This window comes from Anthonomus grandis, chromosome 5 (genome assembly GCF_022605725.1).
Source record: "Anthonomus grandis grandis chromosome 5, icAntGran1.3, whole genome shotgun sequence".
Lineage (NCBI taxonomy): Eukaryota > Metazoa > Arthropoda > Insecta > Coleoptera > Curculionidae > Anthonomus > Anthonomus grandis.
The window spans coordinates 22,544,816-22,572,737 of NC_065550.1; positions in this window are offsets into that span (position 1 = coordinate 22,544,816).

Below are 27,922 nucleotides of genomic sequence, written 5' to 3' on the forward strand. Positions count from 1 at the left end.
GTACTTCAGGTTACTTGCAAGTAAATTTACGTTTACGGAACGATTAAGAAACGTATTAAAAAAGCAATTTGTATTGAACATTAACCAAGCAAATAATTTATAACCAAAATAACAACAAAGCTACTTTAAAGATTATAAGAAAATTAATAAATAGTCATAGTTTATTAAACTTCATCTGTAATATAATGTCGGTCATTTTTGATTCATTAACATTTCTTATGCTTTCACGAAAAGAGCAATAATTGATCAGGATTTGCGTTAAGAGAGTTCACCTAATTTACAATGTTATACAAAATTGATCGTTTATATAGTTCCAAATAATGGCTGGGAATTTGAATATTTCTTTTTCGTAAAATAAGGTAAGATACATAAGTGCAAAATACAAATTTTCAATAAAAATATGATAGATTTTTTTTTTTAATTTTCAAATAAAAAACTGAAGCGTTCTTCTATTTTGCATAATTAATTACCTCTTTAAGTGCAAAATAAATGCGATTCGATTTGCAAAAGTTTTGTAGTCTAGCCGTGTCATTGAATTATATTTTTGGGTATGATATGTATAAGTGACGTTCAATATTATAATATTATAATAAATTAATAGGTCTCTTGTTTACTAAAGATGCAACACTAACTAGAGCATTTAAATGCAATACTTTTTAGGGCTTTTACAAAATCAGATAAAACCATAAATAAGGTCAATATAATTTTTTAACAATGTGGTTGCAATAGGACGGTTTTCTTACTTATTTTAAATTTTATTTTAAATGATTCTTAGACATTACTTTTCTAAATTGATGGATTGCTAGATCAGAAGCTCCAATCTTACGCTTCTTGGCTACTTTTTTCACTTTTTATATTAAAAAAATATGGTCTTTGTAATAAGATAGCGAAAAATAGCGACGAAATAAAAAGAGAAAATAAAAGAGAATGTTTATTAGTCATTACAGAATTATATCCCGAATACGCTAGAAAATATTGTAAATTGGCATATTATGTGGCGAAAAAAGCCCATATTTAATTATTCAGATTAAATTTTTAAAAGTTTTTGTTTGTGTTAATTTTCAGACATTAAATATTAATAAATGTTTGCATCAATTTTTCCTAGAGTTGGCCAGGTAGATCCTACGAGGGTCTATATTGACGTGAAAAAGAAACGGGGTTTCAAAAGTGGTAAGAGGACACTACGGAAATTTATATGGTTTCAATAGAAAAGCCTAAAAATGTGGGCTTAAATTTATTTTTTATTGTAGTCTAATAATACATTATTTAAAAAAAATAAATGAAGCAAAAAAAAATTCTTGATAAGCAAACAGCTTGTTTATTAAAAAATGGTCGTACTGAGCCTACAAAAAAAAATACAATTTTAGATTCTGGTTTACAGATTTGTTAGAAAAAACATTCTTAGGAGCCATCGTTTTTATCAAACCGATAAAAAAATATAGAACAAAAATTAACACACACAATCAAAATCACAGATTAACGTGTTTTGCCCTTTTTGCAATTATCTTTAGATTTAAAAGTAGGGTAAAAACTTAGAAACGTAAGCCCAATCAAATATAATATATACCTCTACATTCTACCTCCTAATAACAGTACACTTTTCTGGTGTTAAGGCTTACTTAAAAACTCAACAATAAATACACAATAAAATAAGATTGGGTTACAATCATGAGTTGCAAAAATAAAATTAGGCTCAAAATAAATAAAACAAAAGTTTGTCGGTGCAAGGAATTGAACTCAGCATCCTCTTAGATCTAATATCACATCGTTAGATTACTACAGTGGCCATCTCGTAAAACACAAACTAAAAAGAAAAAATTCAGATTGTTGAAAATTAAATGTGGCTCAAAGTCTGAAAGGCCATTGACACAAGTTACAATCGGGCTTTTTTGACTTAAATAATTTTCATCTTCTCCAATAAATGATGCTTAATACACTTGGGGCACTCATGTAAGACTTCAACATTATTTGGTATAATGGTGAAATGTTTGCAAGGCAGCAAATGGCTTATTAAAGCAGATTTTGTATCCACTATATCAGAGATTTTAGATTTGATATAACACGTCCTGAACTCTTCTAGAGATTAGTAGTGGTTTCTGCCCTATAGTCCTATATAAATAAAGTTACAGACTTTACAACTTATTGAGTAATTCCTTGATTTTGAAAAAGGGTCTCTTTAATCTTTATTATTAATGAGGTGTGTATAAAAAACATAATTCAAAGTTTTAAATATTTGAATGAAATTGAAAGAGGTGAGTTTTTAAAATAAGTTAATGAATAAAAATATTTCTTATTATTATGAGAGTGTATGATGATGTAAGATAATTTGTATCTGTTATAAAACTTAAAAAATATTTTTTTTAATTATGCTTGAAGAAAAACTTATGTTTGTGACTATTTTACTAAATCCAATTTTAAACAAACGATAGAAGAAGGAATTAAATGCAACAAACTTCTGTATGTAGTATAAAAATTAAAATATAAAACAGCACTCTTGTGTTGTTTTCCAATTAATAAGAGATCAAAAGCGAGAGTTTGTTACCATTTTCTTTTTCTAATGTCAAAAAAATATTCGGGTGTATAGAGTTAGTAGGTACAATTAAAAAAATCGTTTAACATATCTTCTCGTTCATTTCAAATGACACATATATCATCAACATATTTTTTTAAAAGACACTTATTGAACAAAAAAACTTGTAATTATTCCACTCTCTAGATTATGCAAAGACCTCACTTAAAAATAGTGACAAATCAGAACCCTTGATCACACCAGTTACTTGTCTAAAGAAAGTGCAGTACATTAAACATGAAACAGTCTTGTTGCAAGACAACTGTTAACTAAATTTGACTAACTAAATTTTGTGTTACATTTTGTGATAAGTCTGAATCATTGAAAAGATTATCTATTAATAAAATGAATTCATTAGATGTGGTGCCTAAAAAAAGTTCTTTAATATCTAAAGAACTAAGTAATTTTTATGCGGTTTTTTTAGGCCTATTACTAACCCAAAGTGGGGAAAGGTTTAAGCTTCTAAAAATGTAAAAATAGGTTTTCGTTAATATCAACGAGTTAATATTTCCGATTTATTAGTCCCAGTGTTTGGAAAATCAAAAATTTGGAAATTGAAATTCTTTTTATAAGCGTGTCTGTGAGAAACAAATTTATTAGTAGCTACTTATTGGCATATAGTAGTCAAAATTTGGCAATCAATCAATGGTTTTTGGTTTATTTTTAAACAGCACAAACCCTTAATGTGTCACCTGGCATATTCACAGGATATTCAAGGTGCTATATTCCAGCGATCTCCTTTTATATTTATTATATCTAGATAAATCTTTATAGGATATATTTTAAAGCGTAAGTATTTTTACTAGGCAATGCCCATGTACGTATTTTAAAATAAGCATGCTTAATCCTTATAATAGGAGTATTTAACTTATATATGTCTGGAGTATCTTTTATAAGAACTGCTCGATTTTAGTACTCTATGATAGTCCAGGAATGTAATGATATATTTTTTCTAGTCTAGGTATTTTTATTCCAGGAATGCCTGTAAGAAATTTTATTTTATTGGCAAGTAAATATATTGGTTTTCTATAAATTATGGATTTATTGACTGCTCAATAGATTATATTAGTTATTTTCTGAAAAAATATATAATTCGTTGATAAAAAATTAGGATATTAGAATTTTTATTCCAGGAATGCTTGTAAAAAACAAAAAAATTTGTCTCTTATTAATAAGTGAATATTTTTGGTCCGATTATTTAAAATTTAGAAATTATTAATTTATAAATTAATCTAAAGATTATTTTCGTTTTTTTTTTAAGTGACTAAAATCTATTTATTAAAAGTTAAAATAATAGGAAATTTATTCACTGAGTAGTGCCTGTAAAAAGCAAAAAAAATTTTGTCTGTAAATATCTTAGTTTCTAATTCTTAAAATTGTGCAATTATTAATTTATGAACTACTCTGAAGATTTTTTTAGTCTTTTCTGAAAAAAATACTAAATTTTATTAACAAAAAGTTAAAATATTAGAACTTATTTTTAGGAATGCTTCCAAGAAACAAAAGACTTTCTCTCTTATTAATACGTAAATATCTTGTGTCTTGGTAGTCAAAATTAAAAAACTATTGGTCTGTAAAGTACCCTAAGGATTCTTTTAGTCTTTTTTAAAGAAATAACTAAAATCCATTCACTAAAAGTCAAGATATTGAATTTCTTGTTCCAAAAATGCCCGTAAGAAACTTTGTATTTTATTGACAAGTTATTTGACTTTATCCTGATTTGGGATCACAATATCTTTAAAAAGATTAGAAAATTATAAAGAGTTTTTGACTGAGTTGGAGCTAATATAATCAATATTCTGTTTTAAAACATAGCCGAGTCATAAAGAAAGTTTATAATAAGGGGAATTCATAAAATATATAACGGGTCCAATCCAGAAATTTTGGAACTCATGAAATATAGTTTGGACTTCGTAATATTAAATAATTCTAAAGAAGATGATTACAGAATGGCCATTTTCTTTTTTTATGGGTTGAAAATCAACCAAATTGAGGACCTCCATAACATTATTGATATATAATTGGCTCTCCGAAACATATTTTAGCGAAATCGGTACAAAAGATTTTTAAATTATTAATGTTTCATTTAAATTCTATTACGTTTTTAAGAATATTTTCTTTCTCAAATGCTCCATATACATATAAAATAATTTCTTGTAAATTAGAACTAAAATTATTTACTAACTTGAAAATTATCATTATTTGATAAATTCGTAGGTATTGCACACAGCGTATGCATTATATTTTGTCATATTCAAATTAATCATAATAATTAATCAATAAAATTCTTCGGTTCATAAAACAGAAAAATAAAGCGTTATCATACAAACCAAAACGACCAATAAACTTAAATCAGTAAGAAAGTTCGCTGTGAAAACGTCCATTAAATTGAGGAACTCCATAATATATAATTATAATTGGTATAGATATGAGATATAATTGGCTATCCGAAACATATTTTAGCGAAATCGGTTCAAAAGAGTTTTAAATTATTAATGTTTCATTTAAATTCTATTACGTTTGTAATAATATTTTTTTCTCAAATGCTCCATATACATATAAAATAATTTGTTGTAAATTAAATCTAACTTGAAAATTATCACTATTTGATAAATTTGTATTGCACACAGCGTATACATTATATTTTATCATATTCAAATTATTCATGATAATCAATCAATGAAAATCTTCGGTCCATAAAACAGACAAATAAAGCGTTATCATACAAACCGAAACGACCAATAAACTTAAATCAGTAAGAAAGTTCGCTGCGAAAACGGCCGTTATATATTGTGATAATGTTCTTTCGATTTCGCTAAGTAAGTTATAGATTTGGGAGCACCTCCTTGCACCTGAGGCTCAATCAATTTCAATCCGGCTCGCCCCCATTGCCCCCGCTCTTCTTCTTCGTGTAATTTGGTTAATGGCCTCCAGCGGCGCTCCGTTTGCCGGCCATAACTCTCTAGTTACAAGAAATAATGGCCGCCTGTCACGATTGCTACCCTCCTTCGCCCTCCTGTCGTCTCGTCCCGTTGCTTTACCAAGAAGATTTACCACGTTACGCTGCTGCTTTCATGAGGCGGTTGCCTGCCAGCCCGACCCTCTTGGTGCGTTGCTGAAGTTTTTCTTTTTTTTTGTTTTTTAGAAGCGCCTTATATTAGAAAAATAAGCCGTTGAACTTCTAGAGTAAAGATTAATAAAAAACATAAGGGAAATAGTGTAAGTTATGGAAATGTTTTGGATTTTGACTGAAGAAAACTATACTGACTATTAACCCAGATAGCACACGTTCTCCAATGAATGTCCAGTATTGTTTCAAGTAAAGGTATACATAATTATTAATAAACATCCTATGAATAATAATTTTGGGCAAACCAGCGGACTTCAAAATAATTTGTCACGTGGAATTTCATTGACCTTCCAAAAGATGCCTTAAAAAGAACAATTAGTTTACTTGAGTCCAGTGGATATATTTTCTTGAGAACCCATTGAACTTTTTTCTTTATAGATGATACATAATCGTATTTCTGGTCGAAAAAGGTTTTTTAATATACAGGAGTTTACAAATTTCTGACTCCGATCAATGGCTGAAAAAAAATGAATGAGAAAAATGAGAAACAAATAAAAATGAAAAGGCATTGGACTAAAATTTAAATATATACCCTACAATGGTCAAAAATCGAAGGACGCATTATTATGAGCGTATTAATTGGCGAAGATTGGCCAATCGGCGATCATTACAGCGACGAGTCGAGTTGCTTGTGAGGTAACGCTGACGGCTTGTCAGTTCTATTAAGACTATTTATGATTATATTTTATTATCGATCCATATGTTTAAGGTATAAGTAATACATACTGGGTTACTCAAAAGTCTTGCTTAAATTTCTTATTTCTTTAAAGGTTTTATTTTTAACAAAACGGTGAAATTTAGTAAAGCATCAAAATTGCAGCTGACAACCGAAAATGTCCATTTATTTGAGTTTGTAATGAAACCCTAAGCCAAAATGGAAAACATATAGTTAAACAAATTAAATAATACTTTTGTCAAGTTGGAAATAGTTATGTGTAGTACAAAAATTGTCAAATTTATGCAAGAAGGGTCTCTGTAGGAATTCGGTATTCTTTGCATATCGAAGAGGTGCTACTAGAAAGGCAGGAGGTTAATAAAGAAACTACCTAACTTACTTGTAATTATACCAAAAATATACTTTCAGTATGTAAGTTATTAGTCAATTTAAAGATTTTAATTTTATTTACGTCACAATTCGAGGTACAAAAACGAATTTTAATAGTTTTGTGATATACCTTAAAAAAATCTTTTGTCACAATTGTTTTACCTAAAACTGGTATAATTAACAGTCTAAGTAATTTTATTATAAAAGGCTATCAAGTTGTATGTAAAAATAGTGTAAGTAATAAATGTGATAACTGTGTGTTACATGTTGAATAATAATTGTTATTACATAATACTATTATAAACCTGAATAGGCATAGATCTATAAGAGTAACATTATGCAAAAATTAGATACCTTAGGGCTTACGACAATATATCACCTTTCATCCTTAAGTGTTGAACAGTTGCTGAGTGATTTGGAGTTTTTGATATAATACGATTGATCAAACCTGTAATGTAGACATTTTCTGTAGAGATATAAATCTTAATATTCTATACTTAAATAATCTAGATGTAATCCAGAATTTAAACTGTGAAATGAGGTATTACCCTGTTCTTTATAAACCGACGTAGATTGATAAGAATAGTGTAACAAGTATTGACCAACTATTTCTTATACATAAAAATTAGTTAATGGTCAACTCTACATTTAAAATTATGTAGGTGTTTCTGAACACTTTTCGATATTAATAAATTTGAACCTAAATAAAATAACTCTAATAAACGAGAGACTAGTTTAAAATAAAATTAACCAAAGCTAAATAATCAAGAATTAGTAGCATATATTGCAAGTGAGCCCTGGGATAAAGAAATAGGATGACAAAATGCTGAGGAATGTACACAATTTTTAATTAGGAAATTTAGACAGTACATAATGTTATCTGCTTATTGAATATTGTCAATATGTTAAAGCAAAAAAGGAATTATCAAAACGGATGCCTAATTACATCCATGACGGCTTGCCTAATTACATCCATATGACAACGTGATAAGTTGAGAAGGTATATTTATTTGAAAACTGTTGCTAAATTACTACCTACTGAATGAAAAATAAAAAATAAATAAAACAAGGTCATAAACTTCAAAATGTAAAGCGAGGCTATCTAAGACAACATCACCCAAAACTTAGAATATAATTCCTATGAATTGCAGAAATTTCAGTTATAATAAAATAAAAACATGTTATTTACTTGGATTTTAAAATCAGGAAGAAATAGTTAGTCAATAAGGATAAGAGTATAACATTCGTCGAGATATATTCTGTATAATTATTAACGCGCACTTAATTGGGCTTCTTGAATAATGTAACGTATTATAAATGTAATTGAAACAAAACATATAATATACACATTTATAAAAAAACATTGCGTTCTAGATGTACCATTAATTATACTTTGACTGATGAAAATTAATTGTTTTATTGTTTGTGTTCATTGTCATTTTTGATGCTCTACAATAATATCATTTAAAATTAAAAATGTTACATTTCATTTTTTAGCATTCATACATAATATACATATTTTCTTTAACTTCCCTTTCAAATGTATGTGGCATAAGTATAATAAAAAGTTTTGAGCTAAGAATTATTTTATTTATGAAAAATATGATGTTAAATATTTTAACGAGCTAATATTTTAAAAAGTAATAAGCCGATTCAATTTATTTAAATTTAGAGTTATTGAATAGTATTTAATAAAATAAAAAATCTAAATACTGTTAAAGGTTTTACAACAATCAAATTATTTTGAAAATTCATAAAACGGACATATTGATTCTAGTTTCATTTTCATCCTATTTATTATACTTTAAAGCTGATGAGTTTTCTTATCAAGTCCTTACACATTATTCGTAAATACCGCAGTTATATACTTTTTTTCATTCATTAGGTAGTTTTTCAAAAAATTAAAAAATAAATGATACTGTTAGTAAGATTTAATAAAAATCTAAATATTTTAATCATGCATGAAAAAATGTTAATTTTATATAGGAACAGAGTTTCTTTCCTGAAAAATTAAGTTTTAAAGTTATCTTTAAAATGCATTGATAATATTACCTACGATACATGGATGAGTTAATAATTAAAGGAATTATATAAATCTAATAATATTTAGGATAGCGCATTTAAGAACAGAAAAAGTAAATTTAAAATTACTAAGGTTGACAAAAGGGTCATTCAACTATATTATAATTTTTTTTTAATTCAAGGTTTGCTAAATATAATTTTTATACTGTATGTAAGATTTAGGTTAGGGTAGTATTTAGGTTCAAAGGAAATATTAAATACACGATATTTTTATAATAACTAGCTATTTGGTGTAATTAAGAATATTTTTTTTATTTATTATTTATTTTACTTATAGATAAAAAAAAATAAAAAATATACCAATACTATTTTTTTTAACAATTTATTGTATTATGTGAAGGTATAGAGGATTTATTTAAGTTGTACAATAAGGCAAAATAAACAACGAGTTCTACAATGATTTTTCTTGCGTTATTCACCTAATGAATACTGACTAATCTTATTCGCCCTAAATATTTAAACAAATTAAATAAATAAGTAAATTAAAAAATTGCAAAAATATATATTTTTTTTTATTTCTTGGGATTAATACATTGGCTTCATTAAAATGTAATATTAGTTTGAAGTTATTTTAACACATTAATAAACTTTACTTGTTCTTCCCTCCAAAATCCCCACAAGTGAACGAAACTTACGTATAAACAATGTAACTATTTTCCGAGGCCATTTTATTAACTTTATCAAAATTAGTTAAATTTTAATATTTTTTGTCACTGTAATATGTCAGTAATTAAACATGAAATCCTTACAAATATTAATCGAGTTCTAACCATAAAACGTATAATGAGCTTATAATTAAATGTTGATACTCTGGTCGTTAAAGTCATATAGTAGGCCAAAATAACCCCTTCTGAACTTCGTATTTTCTTTCCAACAACACCAGATCCTCCCAAAAGAAAGCAGCCAGGCGGCTAGCGTGGCCCTTTTTGTTTTTTAAGCCGAGAATATATTATTAAGACATTTCGGGGACTTTTGGAAATACGGTACGAACGCTCAGATATAAAAAACAAATAAATAATATAAAACTTAATCTAATAGCTAATATTTTGTATTTATTTAGAAATTTTTTTAAATTTATATTTAAATAACCTTTGAAATTTAACAAAATTTATATCAATGTTGTCATATATACAAAATTAATACATACGCCAGCCTAAACGTACGAACTCGTTTTACACCGAGTGATGTTCCTAAGCTACAGGTTATTTTAAAGGGAAATAAAGGGCTTAAACCGCTCTTCGTTTTTGAATAGCAATGACACATTGATAGTAAGAGAATTTTAATTAAATCCCGTCACCCCGATTTACGCCACTTTTTATTTCCAGTCCCAATTTTAATTAGAATTGTTTGTTTTGCCATTTTTTGCTGGGGCTTAGGTCTCGATGAAAAGAGGGTCTTATGTTAGAGACTTAACTTCCTTGATAATTCTTTTTTTAAGGGAGTTGGCTTAGGAGAAACGACGCAATTCTGTGGGGGTCTAAAGATGAAAATTGTTTTTTTTTTGGGGTTCATTAGGACGCTAAAAATACACTGAAAACTAGAAATTTAGACCTAATAAGATAATTTTAAGAAACTTGCTTACACGTTTTTTTAAGAGGCCCAAAAATAGAGCCATCAATCTCCCATTTAACAAGACTTCTATTTAAAAGCAGACAGACTTTTAACATCTGTTTTTACCAAATTTACATGCACTTCAAAACTTCAGAATTACTTGTAAGGTCGTTAGTTATATCTTAATTTGCTTTCGGTTAAAATTTGGATGTTAACTTTAATCTGATATTTTAGATTTTGAAACAGCGACGTTTTTACAGCGATATAGTAGTTTATGTATATAGCAAGTATGGAGAGTATATGAAATATTATATGCACTAATTTTTGATCGTAGTTTAATAGTTTCATTTACGTTTTATTTCTTACGAAAAATTATTCCCAGAAATTTTAAAATTCGAAAAAATGAATACTCAAAAATGTTTAGTAATGGACGAGGTTTTATATATTCTTAATAACAAAAAAGCTTAAATATAAAAAATTGTTATACTGATATTTGATAATTACATATTTTACTTTTTAATAATTAGTCTTTTGAAAGAGTAAAAGAGCAACAAAAAGGGGGGTTATTATATTTAATAATATTGCCACAATAATAATATTACACCAGAAAATGTGAAAGAAAGAAAATAATTTCTTTATATAGTTTTTTTTAAGAATATTACTTTCATGTCAATAATATTGCATTCATCTTTAATATAAAAACTTAATTAAAATTAATAAGTGCATATTCTAGTATTTGTCTTAAATTTTCGTGTCTTGCTCGTAAAATTATTTATAAATAAGACAAGTTGATTCCAATCCAATCTACTGTTAAATATCAAAAGTCAGCGCAGTTTACCTCTTGTATATGAGAAAATATTATTTTCGCTGATTTTAGGACAAATTTAACGATTATTATTTATTTTAAATTTAATTACTATAATAACAATAGATATTTTTTTAAATAGTTTTATAAATTTATTTCACCTTTATCAAATCTTACATGTTCAAGGTCTTTTATGATAAGACTATCACAAAAATAAGATATTAATGTTAGGTAGAGTATTTTTTTTCTTTAATTGAAAAATGCTTAAAAGAATAAAAACTGTGGGAGAGTATTAAATTATTACTGTAGTATTAAGTAATAATTTATGACAATTCTTACATCAATTTTCCTATTAGGTGCACTTTATAAAGAATACATTTAAAAGAAAATAATTAGTTAAGAGTAGAAGAATCTAGTAGCCTCCACGACTCCCGGATCTAAATCATCTTGTTTATTTTTCATTAGGAAATATAATATCGCATATGTATATGAACAAGGATAAAAGAGTGAATCAAAATTTTAAACAAAATTATTATAACCTATATTGTGAACGAATTAAAAATGTTGTTGAGTTTTACGTTTTTAATGTTCATTTCAATAATTAATCGTATAAAATAGTATTATGTAAATTGACAATTATTTAAATAGTGACATGATACGCAACAAAATAGGTAAGTAATTAAAAAATTAATCATGTAATGCAAAAAATATAAAAAGGAGATCTTTAAAAAAAAATAATTTAATGATTTACCTTAGATATTAGAGGTTAAGGAAGACATTTCAACTATTTACTTTAGATGTTTTTATTTATTTTTTATTAAGAAATCTAGTTAATTATTTAGTCAGCATTTTTTATTTTTAATATTTTAATAAATATCTTAGGTTATAAACAAAAAAAAAATTGCCTAAATGTACAAGTTACATAAAAATATAAATGAAACACATATGTTTTGCATAAGCTAAAATTTTATTTCATCTAGCTAGAAATTAATTTAAAAAAAAGTAAATTATGTGTATACTTTACCAAAATATTAATGATATAGAAATTTTAGTTTTTATAATTATAAACGCCTTGTTAATGATTATTGCGGTTTTCATTAAAATAGATTCTATTCCATTGCCTCCTAGATTCCACCTTATATAAAGTTCATAATGTATCTTAGACGTAAGGAGCTTTCCATATACAGGAAATAATAAGACCAATATTTACTGCCAAGGAATTTGGTAACACTATCAATTCGTATTAAATAAAAAACTGTTTTCGAATATTAGAAAATGCATTGTTGTCAATAGTTAGCAACAAAAAAATTCAACAAATAAACCGTAAATTTAATATTACCGTAAGTTGAAATGCTACTGCCGTTAATGGCTTTAATCGAAAATATATAGGTCTGCTCTTGCCACATTTGTTACCTCAGATAACGTTTTTCATAAATAAATATTCTCCAATCATACCATTTCTATCTATATATTTAAAGTCAAATTTTCTTAAGTAAACTTATTGCTTTAAGGTCAACTTATATTTTAAAATTTACATATGAAATTTTATTAAATATTGGACTACTTAGGACGTGCATAACTTAAATGGATTCAAACTACATTTGCTAATAAAATTCAAAATTGTAATTATGGCGGAATATATTTACAAAACTAATTAATTTAATTCATAACCAAAATTTTGTTAAAATCATAAAGATAAAAATGTCTGTACAAATAACCTAAATCTGCTTAAATAATCTGAATTTTAAAATAGTGAAAAATAAAGCTATAAGCTAAAATAAAATTATAGTTCTAAACTCCCTCAATACTAACAAACGTGTTCTTTTTATATCGGAAAACACACAATCGTTGCCAATAATTTTCACTTATCCGGCATTCGCTAATAGGAATTGTTCATTTGGCAGAGAGGTTTCGGGTATTACGCTATCGCAATGCGTCTAAGCCATTTGGACCATTTCGCTGACCATTAGCACCTGAATTATGGTGTGGTGTCGACAAGGGCTCATCGTTAATCTACATGGATTAAATAGGGGATACGGGATAGCGGCTATTTGGGGGCTTAATGATTCGATCGATTACTTTTTGGGATACATTTAAGGCTCACCGTTAAAAATATTATAACTAAAAAATAAAAAATATTAAAATTGCCAGAATCTAGCCACAAAGAACCTCTTTGGTGTTTGTTTTAAAGTCTTTTTTTTTTTCGAGATTTCAAAAGAATGAAAAATATTTGTGCCACAACAACGTTATGACAAAATTATATTTACAAAATAGATAATAGTAAATAGGTCTGTATCAAATTATGTAATTCTCTATCTTTTATTTCATCTCTTCCCATCTACCTTGCCAACTTTGCCATTTAGATCAAGTTTTAGTAGGAAATCTATGTAGATTAAGAATATTATGGAAGCGATTAAAGTACTTTGCCGCTAAATTCATTTTCAATTTGTACAACTTGCGTTCTTTGATCTAAATAGCTTTTTAACAATTTAAGTGCAGTTCCCTGAATTCCAATACTTTTAAGTTTTCACATAACACACAGAGTGTCGAAAGCCTTTGTTAAATCTATAATCCCTGCAGTACTATTATACATGTCAATTGATTGGTATATTTCTTTCATCAGGTAAGCATTTGCATTTGTTATAGATGTGTCTTTGCAAAATTCAAATTTTTTGGAAGACAAGATATTGCTCTTCTTTTTCTAACACTTTCGTCAAGTTAACCATTTGCCTTTTTTTAATATAGGTTTTACGATTGCTGATTCTTTTGTCGTAATCTGGGTTTGATCAATTTTCAGTGATTTTATTATGTCATTTATTTCCGTGTTTATTTCGGGGCTTATGGTAGATCAAATTCAGTAGATGAGTATCGATGAAATTTTTGGTTGCTATACTTTTTTCTATTATATAAGCTACTTTTTTAGGATGTATGAATCTATTTCTCTATTGTTGTTTTATATTTCTGTTGGTATTCGATTATTAGATATTTAATATTTATTGTTGTATTCATTTATTATTTGCCGCATTTTTTTGTTGTTATTTGTGTTGCTATTTATAAATTTTTCATAGTGTTGATCATTTATTTCTTTTACAAGTTTATCAAAATTTTTGCTTTTTACATTGTTCATAATGTAGATTTTTATTCTGTTTATATTTATGGTATAATTTGTGTCTATTATCCTTTGTTTGTATAATTCCATTATATATTCATGGTTTTCTTCCTATTTTACGTTTTTATTCTCTTGCTTTATATTTTCTACGGGTATTTTTACTATAATTGGATAGTGATCGGATATTTTGTAATGAATTACTTACGAAATAATTTTATTGTAATCAATTTTGTTTGTAATTACGAAGATATGATCAATGCACGTTCTGGAATCATTAACTTTGCAAGTGCATTTATTGATGTAAGATTTAAATTCTTTTTCTTGTAATGAAATTATAATATATTATTTATTATATATTATAGATAGTTGTTGCTTATTTCCGTGTTTTCAAGAATTTAATATTAATGTCTCTTGTTACTAATATTTATGTGTCAGGTATGTGTCTTGTAAAGAAATATCCTAAGAGTATTTTAAATTATTTAGAGTTCAATTCTTACATAATTGATATCCGCGATTATTTTTACCTTAGAATTAAGACTATATACAATTTTAAAATATTTTAGCACCCCGTCATTTTGATTTTACTGGTCGTCACTGTATAGGGAGTAGCAACTCTCAATTTTAAATAAAGTAGTAGTTTTTAAAATCCTAGTTTTTACAATAATTATTATATGGAATAATTAAGCTAAATAATATATAAGTTATCCATCATACTAAGAGTAGCTTGTAATTGATCGTAATATTTCTGTAAGCTGCAAATGCTAATGCGAAATACAGAGAAATACAAATACCCTTTAGTTTTTTATTATTGTTTTTGCTTAAAAAGATCAAAATCAGCTAGATATTTATCTATATTCAATACACAAAATAATATAATATAATAATGTATTTATTTAGCTTCAGCTACAACGGTTATACATAATATAGATAATATAATACATATTTAAAACTAAAAATTTAAAGCAATAAAAATAAAAAAATGCAAATGAATTGAAAAAAGTGTGTGCTTGTACAAAATGTAATTAAAATAAGTAAATATAACAATCACTGTGGCATACATATACAAGAACACAAAAAGTCTCAAATAATATCAAAAACAAAATACGAGTTAATATTGTAAACCAAAAATAAAATAAATACACATACACATAACAACTACATAAATAAAGGTAAAACGAATGATAAAACAAATTATGTACAAATAAAACTTACAGAAAAAGTATAAATAAAATACGAGTTTAAAATAAATTATCAAAATAAAACAAAGTAGGTAAAGGTGATATGAAGAATAAAACGGTAAAAGAAAGTATGAACAAATAAACTAAAATGGTGCAGTCATTGTGGACGTCTCCGAACACTCTTATTTTATCACAGATATATGTGGGTAGTAGACGTTGTTTTAATTTAACAATAAATATAAACACACTAAACAGAATCCTTTGCCTGACAGACAACATACCTATCACACTTAACATAACAATAACAGGAGTGTATCGATTGCATTTTAGTATTAATCTCATTGCTCTATTTTGAATTACTTCAAACTGTTTCACCTTGTATTTAACTTGTTGTGGATAATTTGGAACAAAACTGCATATGGGAAACGGCAATGGCAATATATAGCAGGAGCTTTGTATGCATTGATAAGTTTTTTCCAACTCTATTAAAAGTTTAACTGATTAAATAGAGCAAAAAGATAGTATCCAATAAATAACATATTACATATGCAGGTAAGATAAGAGTCTTCGAAGTTTAATGTGTTACTTAACCGTCTTCACCAATCTTTTTTTGGACTGTTTTTGATTTTTTAAATTTGAAATTTTTAAGGCATTTACTTTCCTTAGAATTTGATCCTGTACGCATGCATTTCTTAGAGTCAGCGTTAGAGTTTTCCTTTAAATCAGATTTAGATGCCGTAGGTTTGTCTATTTCACTTTCGTCTTCGGAGCTTTATTGAGCTACGAGTTCCTCGACTGTAAAAAGTTCGTTATTTATTCATAGTTTATCACCTTTGGTTACTTTGGCTACCTCATTTTTTGAATTTAAGCGGTTTTTGTATTTTTAGCACACCTTGAGTGAACGTCCAGGCAGAAGGATGTTACGAAAATGTGGGGAAACATTAAGAAGTCAGTAATTGCAAGTACGCAAGCGATAATGGAAGAGAAAAAGGCTAAAAAGAGGAACTCTTGGTTCAACAAGGAGTGTAAAGAGAAGATAAAGGCGAAAAAAATTGCCCGAGTGGAGATGCTGCAAAACCCAAACGAAGACAATAAGGAAAAATCCACAAACAAACAAGAACAACACCACCGAGAACTATAGACCAAGAATTGACTTATTTCATAAAACATATACCGAAGACTGTATCAACAAACAGTAGCGAATTGATGGAGAAGTTACTTTGGCCAATTTCTAAATGCACAGCAGAACCAAGAGACAGATAAGATCACGTATTATACCGCAGATCCACTGGTCGAAGAGCCAACTGAACTCGAGGAGGTGATCACTAGGCTAAAAAATAACAAAGCACCAAGTACTGACACAATATCAGCCAAATGTCTCAAATATAAAGGAGAAGCTTTTTTAAAACACTTCTACACCTTCATACTTTAGATTTGGAAGGAAGAAAAAATAACAATTAGCTGAATAGAGAGCGTCATCGTGCCCCCGATAGAAAAAGGACAACAAATTACAATGCTTCGAGGAATATTATTAATAAATGTTGGATATAATGTTTGCTCCTAAGTACTACTTGAAAGACCAACTTCCTGCGTAGAGCCTCAGCAAGGTGACTATAAATGTAGATTTAGAAAAAAACGGTCAACCATAGATAAGATCTTCACAATCCGTCAAATAATGGAGATGTGCTGAGAGTAAGATAGAGTCCTACATTGACAAACTATTCATTAACTTAAAACAAGCGTACAATAATGTCCTAAGAGTGGAGAGTTAAATAATGGCCTAAAACAGAGAGACACCTACTTCTTTTTAGTATAGCTCCTTTTTCATAGTAAGAAACGCAAAAACGGAGTCTTTTATATGGAGAAATCAGGGCTCCCGTCTTATATTGGTTTTGCGGATGACAGAGATATCGCTGAAAACTCAACTAAGAACGTTAAAGATGAATTTCAAATAAACTTTCGTTTGACGAAGCAATGATTTCACATAGCTTGTTGTAGAGTTCTTCGTTCGACAGCACAGGAATTGCCTAAAATATTTTGATTCAAACTATCTTTGTTCTTTTTTGTAGGCGATAAATAATTAGCTGTATATTCAGTAGTTTTCTAGTAACGGTATGTTTATTTACGTTAAAGTCAAGTATTTATAAGTGTTGATATTTAAATTTTTTTCCTGCTTATAGAGATGCATCACTCTAAATATTTCCATAACTGTGCACCACATTTATTTTATTGTAACGGTATTCACACATTAATAAGTTAATACTATAGATACAATTATATTAACTTTGAAATCTTCTGTAATTTTCTTTGGTACAAAGTGAATGGCCTCCAGGTTAAAATCGAATAAGAAGTTTGGCAAGGCGTTGATAAATGTAAGAATCTTGATCTGATTCTAGACCGTAAACTTAAATTTAGATGTTGTTTATCAAAGGTACTTTAAACGTACAGTAAAGGTACGTCACACAGAAATCTCCATAAGAACAAAGGCATGCTGCATACTGACCTCAAGAAACTTTTATCCGAAAGCCTGGTATTGTCTCATTTGAATTATTGCAATTTTGTATATGAGCCTTTTTAAACTTTGTTTCCAAGACTGCAACGTGTATAAAACCCTTGTATTAGATTCATAAATAATTTTATAGATCTAATTTTATAAGACCTAACTTTATATATATACCAAAACACCGTAAGGCTCTTTTTTAAAGTAGTTTTACTTATCTGGTACCCAACAATGACCTAATTTGCAATAAGCTCAATGAGCTCTCTTAACAAATGCTTAAGAGAAAACTAAGAAATGTTTTGCTTGGCTAATATCTATAGTAATAATTATGGGATTAGTTTTACTTTTTTCTTATACATATATTCTTTTCTTTTTTTACGTATCTATGTATGCTTTATTTCCGCATTATATACATTGTATATTGATAATATTGGTTTTTAAAGGATTGCAATTTTTTTTCTTTTTTACTACCTAAATGCTCTATTTGTACTTATATTATTTATACATGCTTTGTTAAGTTAACGGCTTTAGCTGCCCTTCGCAGAGCCTAAAATAAAGATAAGTTATTATAATTATTTAAATTAAAAATGAAAACAAACAATAAAATTGTTTGATAACACATAACGATATTAAATTAACAATAAAACTCTTCCAAACCCACAACATTGTTATAACTTATTCATCTTTTTGTATAGAACTTCTTAACCCAAAATGTAAATTTTTTACCTCTCACAGTAAATTTTACACGAACAACATCCGTAGCATCATGGTTTCAATAAAAAGACAATATTCAATGGGCGATATTCTTTGGAATGGGCCATCTTCTTCCAGAGTGGCCCATTTCGGTCCTCGCAAGGGCCCATAACACCGTTTCCACGCTCGTTCTCTTCGATGCTACGACTTTGCCACAAGCGTCGGTTAGGGAAAACCTTCTTAATCAGCATGAAACTCATTTAAATTTTATAAAAATCTTAAATATCGCTTTTGAATTTTATAACTTCTAAATTTTAGATTCGTGTCAAATTTTCTTGGATTTTAAACTATGCTAATAATATGTTAAAGAAAAACAAATTTATACATAATAAAAAGTCGCTCGTGAGCCACTGTTTATGTGATGACTATGTTATGAGTTGATCATAAAATTTAGATTATTCAACGGCGTTTAAGTTAATTATAAGGCATTTTTACAATTATGCTTTTACGAGGTGCTACCTTGTAGAAGCATAATTGTAAAAAATAATAGACAAATTTGCTATAATAAAGGATTGGAACTAAAAATTGCTAATTTTGGAAAAAGAAATTTAGAAAAATCGATTTAAATTATAAATCCTAATTACTGGTAGTTCATGCTAAACAATTTATTAATAAAAAGGCATAAATTAGTTAATGTTAAATTTTGGAGTTAACGTAGTATCTAAATTAAAAACACTTAAAAAAAGCAAACAAAAATCTACTTAAACAAATTATGTTAGATTACTCATTGGCAAAAGTTAGCAATAAGAAAAACAATCATATATAAGTAGAGTGTCCCTTATAGTTTTTGAGATCCTTATGACCAAGGCTTAATGTTGGGCCACTTTAAATTAAGTACCTACAATATACATTCTGCTTTATATATATAGATACTTAACTCTAAATTATACACTTTTATAATGATTACTCCATTTTTAGGGTCCTATATTAATTAGAAATTTTATGATGAAGGGTTAAAATTTAAATATATGAATATTTGTTTTGTGAATAAATTTACCCGAATCCATAAATATTATGCATTTGTTTTTATGTTTAGTGGTATTTTATATTTAATAACAAAGTCAACATTGGTTTTTTGTTGTTAAAAAAAAAAATTTTTTGATTAGCCTATAACAGGATGAAAACATATAGGGCCCAAAAGAAGTTTACAAAAATTAGTAACTTATTAAAATATATATTTTTATAAAAATTCTATGAAAAAAGTAGAAATTTAAAATATATAGGGTTTATATGACAAAATATAAACGTGCACCCAATCCTTAAAGATTATGCAACTGTTAAAAAAAAACAATAAGGTTTTAGATAAATAAAAAAACCTAAGACCTATAATATAATAACCTTAGAAATAATACATATACCCAAAGAAGAACAAACATAAATAAAAATTAAAATAACTTGAAACAATATATTTTTGTAAATAGATATTTATCTAAGGATAAAAAAAATTTTAAACGTAACATTAACAAATGAAATTTAAATAAAATTGTTATACTAAATTTCCAACGATAAATTAAAGTATTTCATAATAATAAATTTTTACAGTTATGCTTTTGTATCAACCAACATTATATAATAATATATAACACACAAAACTAAAAATAGATGCTGCTTTAAGAAAGAAATAAAATTTCAAATTGTTTATATTTGTCTTATAAGTAAAGATTTACTGAATCCAGTTAGGTTATGCATACTTCGTTATGTTTACCGATATTTTATATTAAATACCTATTAAAACAGTAAAAATGTAATAAAGTATCTTAAAAAAAATTGTTCAATTAATATAAAAACATACATGGTGTCGAAGAAAATTAAATGTGAATAAAAAATATAGATAAAATATATGTGTAAATACCGCTATAAATCTGCTTTACTTTTATTATTGCTACATATAGGATAAATATTTAAATATTTTAATATTTGTTTTATAAATAAATAAAGCCAAGTTTTGTAAAGTTTCTACGTGTTATAATATTTTAATTAAATAGTTTTTCTTTATTTACTAGCTATTACAACAAGATAAGTCTATTTGTTGAAAAAAGCACAAATAATATATGAGAATATGTAAGGTTAAAGAAATATGATATAATTAAACAAAAATACTACTCTTCATTTAAGGAGTTATAGTTGTTCTTAAGTAGTTGAATGAGCAATTCGGAATATTTATATTACAACAAATAAAAATGGATCAAGTCCTGAAAGGTTATGTATCTGTTATTATGAGTAATTACATTTTATATTAAATATTTATGAAAACAGAGGCAAAGAAAGTTGTTTGTTTTTATAAATAAAAAATTAACTTTTAGGTAAATTTAAACCAATAAACAAAAAATAAATATTTATCTAAGAATCCGTATATTCTTAAGCAGTTCAAAATAAGAAACATAATTTTTTAGGTACGTATAAGAAGGATTAAACATAACATTAACATTTAAATGTAAATATGAATTAAAATGTTGGACCAAAGTACTAATTTGAACAATTGCAAATATTTCTTTAAAATTTATTTTTAAAGGCATGGTTTTGTATAACCCAATATTACATATTATTACATAATACCCAATACTATAATTAAATGTTGCTTCAAGAAACGATAAAAACTCTTAATAGTTATCTTATAATTAAAGATGCACTAAATCCATTTAGATTATGCATGTTGTTATGCCTTTATAATTTTTATATTTAATACCTATTATAACAATAGAAGTCTTATGACTTATTTTAGAAAAATGTGTTGGTTAAACTTAAAAACTTAAAAAAACTGAACTTTTTTTTATATAAAAAATAAAAATAACTGATAACCTAATGCATCAAATAACACATTATGTGTTATTAAGTGAGTTTTATATGAATGCTGCTATATTAAGGCATTTAAATTTAAAATATTCATACGATGTATACAAAATGTATTTAAGTTATGCATTATTTTTATGTCTTTTGATATTTTATCTTCAATAGCTAGGTAAAAATAGTAAATCTATTCAAAATGTAAGAATTTGGTTAAACAGCTTATACAAAAAAAAATAGGCATAAAAAAAATTCAACCAGCATATTTATTTTAATATTGATATTAGCAAAAAAATTACTCATAAGAATTTAGAATTAAAAAACAAGAACTTAACGTTAGCTTATACGTTAATCTTAAAATACTTATATTTATTACTCAAATATCCAAAGTTTTTCAAATATCTCGAAACTAACCTTTACAAGCTTTTTGCAAGTAATAAAAAATATATCAACCCAACCTAGAGCATTCCTTAGAAAACTAGACGAAACATAATACGAGCAATTTCATCCGTGACAAAGCCGATAAACCCTAATGGGACATTACGGCAATTTATTGATACAACACAGACGATTCCGAGTGTCAGTTCAAGAACTCCTAAATAAAATTCGCCAAAGATTATTTTAAAAACCAATTACGTTACCAGGGTAACGTTCCAGTTCACGTAAGGTTAAAATACTTTCCGAACAAAGGCTCTGAGAAGATTAATGCATTATGGCTGCGGTATATCGCCGGAGAAAGAGCATTGAGTTGTTAGGGAGGGTCTCCACTTGATTGATGCCCAGCAACATTCACATGCGGTATTTTTCAAAAAGAAAGTATCGAAGAAAGGAATTTATTTATTTTTTATTCAGATGTAACAATAGGTAAGAGGGGTTAGGTCTGCAGGTATCGAAGGAATGGGGTGTCCCTTTGAGAAGGTATATCTTATGTGAAAGCGAGAGAAAGGAAAAAAAATTTAGGACCGTACGGTCGACCGGTCTAATTATAATATTTAAAATGGCTTAATTTTTGAGAGGTTATTCATTGGTGGTAGTAAATTTAAAGGAGTGTCAAGGAGAAAAAGAAATTATGGGAATTAAGTTGTTATAAAGCATGAGGCAAGATATAGACATTTGTAACAATTTTTTTCAGGAATAATTTTATCTCAGCATCTACATTTACTTTATTGGTAAAATACATTTTAGAAAATTAAAAATATAGAAATTAAGATAAATAAAAAAAATATAGAAGCAAGTAAGTGTTGATATATTTAGTTATTTTTACATCTTAATCTAAAAATTAGAAAAAAAACTCACTCAAATCACGTTGGTATATTTTGGTTCTTGGTATAATTATTATTTTTTTAATAAGAATAGCTTCCTGCAAATAAATTGCAAGTTACTGATATTTTATTTATATTTAAATTATAAGATCTATAAAATAAAATTAGGATAATTTTTAATGACCTTGTAAAGGAGATTCAAATTTCTATAAGTTTGTTTTAATATAGTTAATTATAAGCTTAATTATAATATTTTCTCAAAATTTGCTAAAAACTTTTTGCTGTCTTAAAGAATCAAATTAAAAATTAGTATTATTTTTATATTTTTTATAACAAATTGGTTATAGTTATTTAATTGGTTATGTTAGTAACTGTCAAAGTATAAAAGTTAAGCATAGAATATTTTATATCATTTCATAGTCTATTCAAGCCCTTTTTATTAATACAATAATATATTGAATTAAGAAAATCTGTTAATTTAAATTTATTAGGCAATTAAAAAAAGTCAATATTAATTGAAAATCTTTTTAGGTTTTCCACCACCAATGATATTCCTCCATTAACTGATATTATGGTTTTCTTGTGCGAGTATATTGGTAGTAAAAAAAATTTGGAAGAGCTGGAAGAGTGTAGAAAATAAAATTATTACTTAGAGAGAGTTATGTCATACATTCTAACAGAATCAATCCAGCTAAAATAATTACATCATCATTAATAGACGAATCAGAAATATAACAGTCATATGCATACACTAAGTCCCTTAATTTACAAAATAGTTTAGTTATTACAACAATTTTAGACTTTATGACTTCTTTTGTTAAATAGTGATGAAACGTTTTTTGCAAAATCAATAAGACTAACAACTTTCATAATTTCTTTTTATAATTTCTCTTTTAATAGAACTTTCCTGACAATTTGCTGAACATAAAATCTTGTAACTTCATATATAATATATTTTAAATTAATATTGTTTATTAACTTAAAATATATTTTTATACGTAAAATAAAGAGTAATAATTAGTGACAAAAATGTTTTGCAATTTTAGTGACACACCAAATGTTCCAATCATTGAACAATTATAATTTCCACAATTTTTTTTTACAAAATTAGCGCTTAAAACTTTTACGTATTTACAAATTACTAAATACATAACAAAAATATTTAAAAAATATTTACGTGATTTCTCAGTTTTTCTATTTCCTATCATTTATAAACATGTCCAATTCATGCCAAAATTCTGCAAAAATTAGTGTTTTTCAATTATTGACGTTGACGTTAGTTAGATGTTATAGAAACATAACATAAGTCAATTTCATCAACAATAAAAAGAAACCATATGCATTTAAGTTATGCATTATTATGAAAGGTTGCATGGCAAATGCATTATTGGTTTAACATCCTATAGAAATCGTCAAAAATAAAAACGGTAAATGGTTATCGTTTTAAAAAATATTGTTCAAAATGGTCCCTTTTTGTTAATATTAATTTAAATATTAGTTAAATATTATTAGTAATCATTAGAAACTTATTATTTAGATGTTCATTAACTTTTTATTTAAAATGTGGTGGGTATCATATAGGAACCATATAAATCTTCTTTCACATGTTGAGAGGACTGTTCAATTATCATGACGGCTTTCGTAAAGATAGGCAATTTTTTCTGACAAAATAACCCGACAAATAAAATATATACTATTAAATGATTGATACTGCTAATACAATCAGAGACTTATACTAACATCATATCAAAATACAAATTGTGATAGACGCACTCAAATTTCTTTATAAGCCTTATTATTTTTTTATAAATTTAATATTACTCTAATTCATTTAATATGCAACTTTTATACAGTGAGGACGCGCAAATTGGAACAAATTTAATTAAAAACCAGGAGTGTATACGAAAAAAAACGCTTGGACCCGCTGATTTTTTTGGAGAACTTACCTGGAAACATCTATTTTGTATTCCGTTTTTGAATTCTGCAAAAGTTTAACTGAAAAAAAAAAGAATTGAAATTTTGATGATGGTAGGATATAGCGACAAGACTCGAACACAGGCCGAAGTTTGCGATCTATTTAACAATAAGTACCCAGAGAGTCCTGTTACACGTTCGGTAGTAAGCAAAATTGAAAAAAAGTTTAGAGATTTTGGTCATGTTAGAGACAAATATGACCTGAACCGTCCACGCTTCCAGAAAACAGACAATTAGATATTTTGCTCGAGTAACAAGAAAATCCACATAAATCAACTCGACAAGTTGCTGCAGATCAGTCGCTTAGTAAATCATGTGTTCTAAAATATTTGCATAGGAATAAATGACATCCATATAAAATTCATTTAATTCAGGCACTTATTGAAAATGATCTGCATAATAGTTTTGCAAAATAATGATGAATAAATGTAATACAAACCCACAATTTTTAAGAAAGAATGTTTTTTCTAACGAGGCAAGTTTTTTTTTTAAATGGTTCTGTAAATATGCAAAATTTTCGTTATTGAGCACCAGAAAATCCACATTGAAGTATGGAAAGTTACACAAATAATTTCCCGAGAAGTTAAATGTTTGGGCAGGAATAGGGGGCACCTTAATTGTGAGTCCCTATTTTATTGAGGGTGCACTTACCTCAGAAAAATATTTAGAGTTACTTCATAATCAGATAGTACCTAATTTAATTGCACTTTATCCAAATGGTGAAAACCCATTTATACTGGTATGGGTCCAAGAGGATGGCGCCCCGCCACACTACTCGCGAGCAGTACATGATTACCTTGCCGATATTTTCCCAAATAGATGGATTGGAAGTGCCGACCTATCCTTAACATTGGATTTTTATCTATGGGGTTATTTAAAATCTAAAGTTTATTTTGATAAACCTGATAGAAAATTTAAAAAATAGATTTATAGTCAAAATATCCAATACCAACTATAAATCCGGCCTCAAACAATAAGTAAAGTATAACAAGAATTTGAATATCATCTTCGTTACTGTCAGGAAGTTAATGGTCAATAAATTGAACATTTATTTTAATATTTTTGTTTTTTTTTTATAAACTGTTCAAAAAATTCATGGTAATTTATAAAATATTTAATCGCAAATCTCTTAAAAAACATTGAGGTAAAGTATAGGACATGGTATACAAAATAAACTTGAAATTTTATACTGAATTAAAAAATAAAATTAAAAATGGGTGTTTCTATTTAAAGAAATTAAGTTGATAATGATAGCTCATTTTTGGTCAATCCTGCATATATAAATTCATCATGAAAAAAATAACGACATAAAATAATAACGTGTCCGAGCGTTTTTTTTTCAAACACACCCCTGAATTTTAAGTGAATTTGTTCCGCTTGTCCAACTTGCGCGTACTTACTGTATAGATGAGTTTTGGTATATTAACTTATTTTAACGAGTCCTACAAGCAGTTAAAACAAATGACTCAACTTTGAAAATACTCTGCTTAAAGTTACAATTTTCTGCCCCAGACTTCTTGAAGGTTAGACAACCCTAGAATTTTTCATCCAATAAGTTTAAAAATAATAAGTAAAACTGTTTCTTCTGGTTCCTTTTTATAATGATCTGTATGCTCGAAAGTTCGTTCTCGCCCCAGCGGCCCCGCAAAGTTCCGTATTCCGGGCAAACTAAAATGAAAACGTCTGAACGCACCCCTAGAGACCTGTTTCCAGGCGAATGACAATGCGTCTTGGAAACGGCTTTCCGTCTGTGTGAGTCCATGAATACATTTTCTTTGTTCGGGATCGTTCTTCTCCTGCACGAGGTCCCCCGCGGGCCGCCTGCTTTACATGCATTGAATTTTCAACAAGCCCTGTTGAAATAATTATTTTTTTTTTAGGTTCTTATTGCCCGTGACCCTACTTAATTCTTAAGTCTCGTTTATGAGGGTTTTGTTTAGGATGGTATAAATGTCTGCGAGCAAAAAAAATTTAATTAAATCCTTTAGGGATAAAAAGTAAGGATTAAGTTTTTATTTTGTATCACATTATTGAGTTTAAGTAAAATCTGTATTGTTGTGACGAATTCATAATGAGTTACTTATTATATTGGGTATTACGTCACTTATAGCAAAAATCAATTTAGAAATTTTTTATCTCACACGCTCAACAATTATTGAAAATTATTTCTTCTTCTTTTCAATAATTGCTGAGCGTGTGAGATAAAAAATTTCTAAATTGATTTTTGCTATAAGTGACGTAATACCCAATATAATAAGTAACTCATTATTGAGTTTATTAAAATAGATAATAGAAAGTTTTTGGTACCGAGAAATTCGAATAAAAGTAAAGTCTGTGTTAAAAAAGTAGATGTTATTATTGTTTTTATCGTTTTTTAATTTTATTTCTTTCGACCTATCATTTACAATAATATATATTACGGAAGTTTTCACAAATACACAATCCAATTTATAGACACAACTTAAAAGTTAAAATATAATTCATAGTACTAACTATAGCTTTTTTAACAAAAATTAATGTGATTCTTATTTTTCATATTATCTCAAACAATGAATCCATTAAAATGAAACTAAAAATTTTACTAGACCACAAATTAGGCCTGTGTTCAAAATTTTTCATTTCCTAAATTGATACAAAGGAAAAAAAAGTTTTTGTTTTCTTTGTAAGTAAATAGATATGTTAATATTCATAACAAAGTTAGGTAGGATATTAAAAAGAAGAAACGAGTTCAGAGATTAATCGATTAAACCTTAGCTGCTAGGTATATAAAAAATCTATTATACCTTAAGTAAATTATTGTATTTATAACTTATTGAACTTAAATTAAGTATATCGAACGGTATCATTACAGATTTGAGTTCATATTTCTTTTTAATAAGTCTATTTTCTTCTTTTTTTCAATTTTTTGAGCCTGTAAGATAGTAATTTTTAAATTGATTTTTGCTATAAGTGACGTAATACCCAATGAAATAAGTAACTCATGAGAAATTCGAATTCAATATTAATTAATGTGTCAATCCTAGCGAACGTTCTTGGCGACACTCCAATTAAATAGAAACTTGTACAACTTTTTTGTGCCTTAGTGTATACAGAGTGTTTATAAAAATCTCAACATTTTTATAAATATCACTTAGGAAACATATACCTTTCTCGAGTCGCTTAGAGCAACCGTTCTTCAGA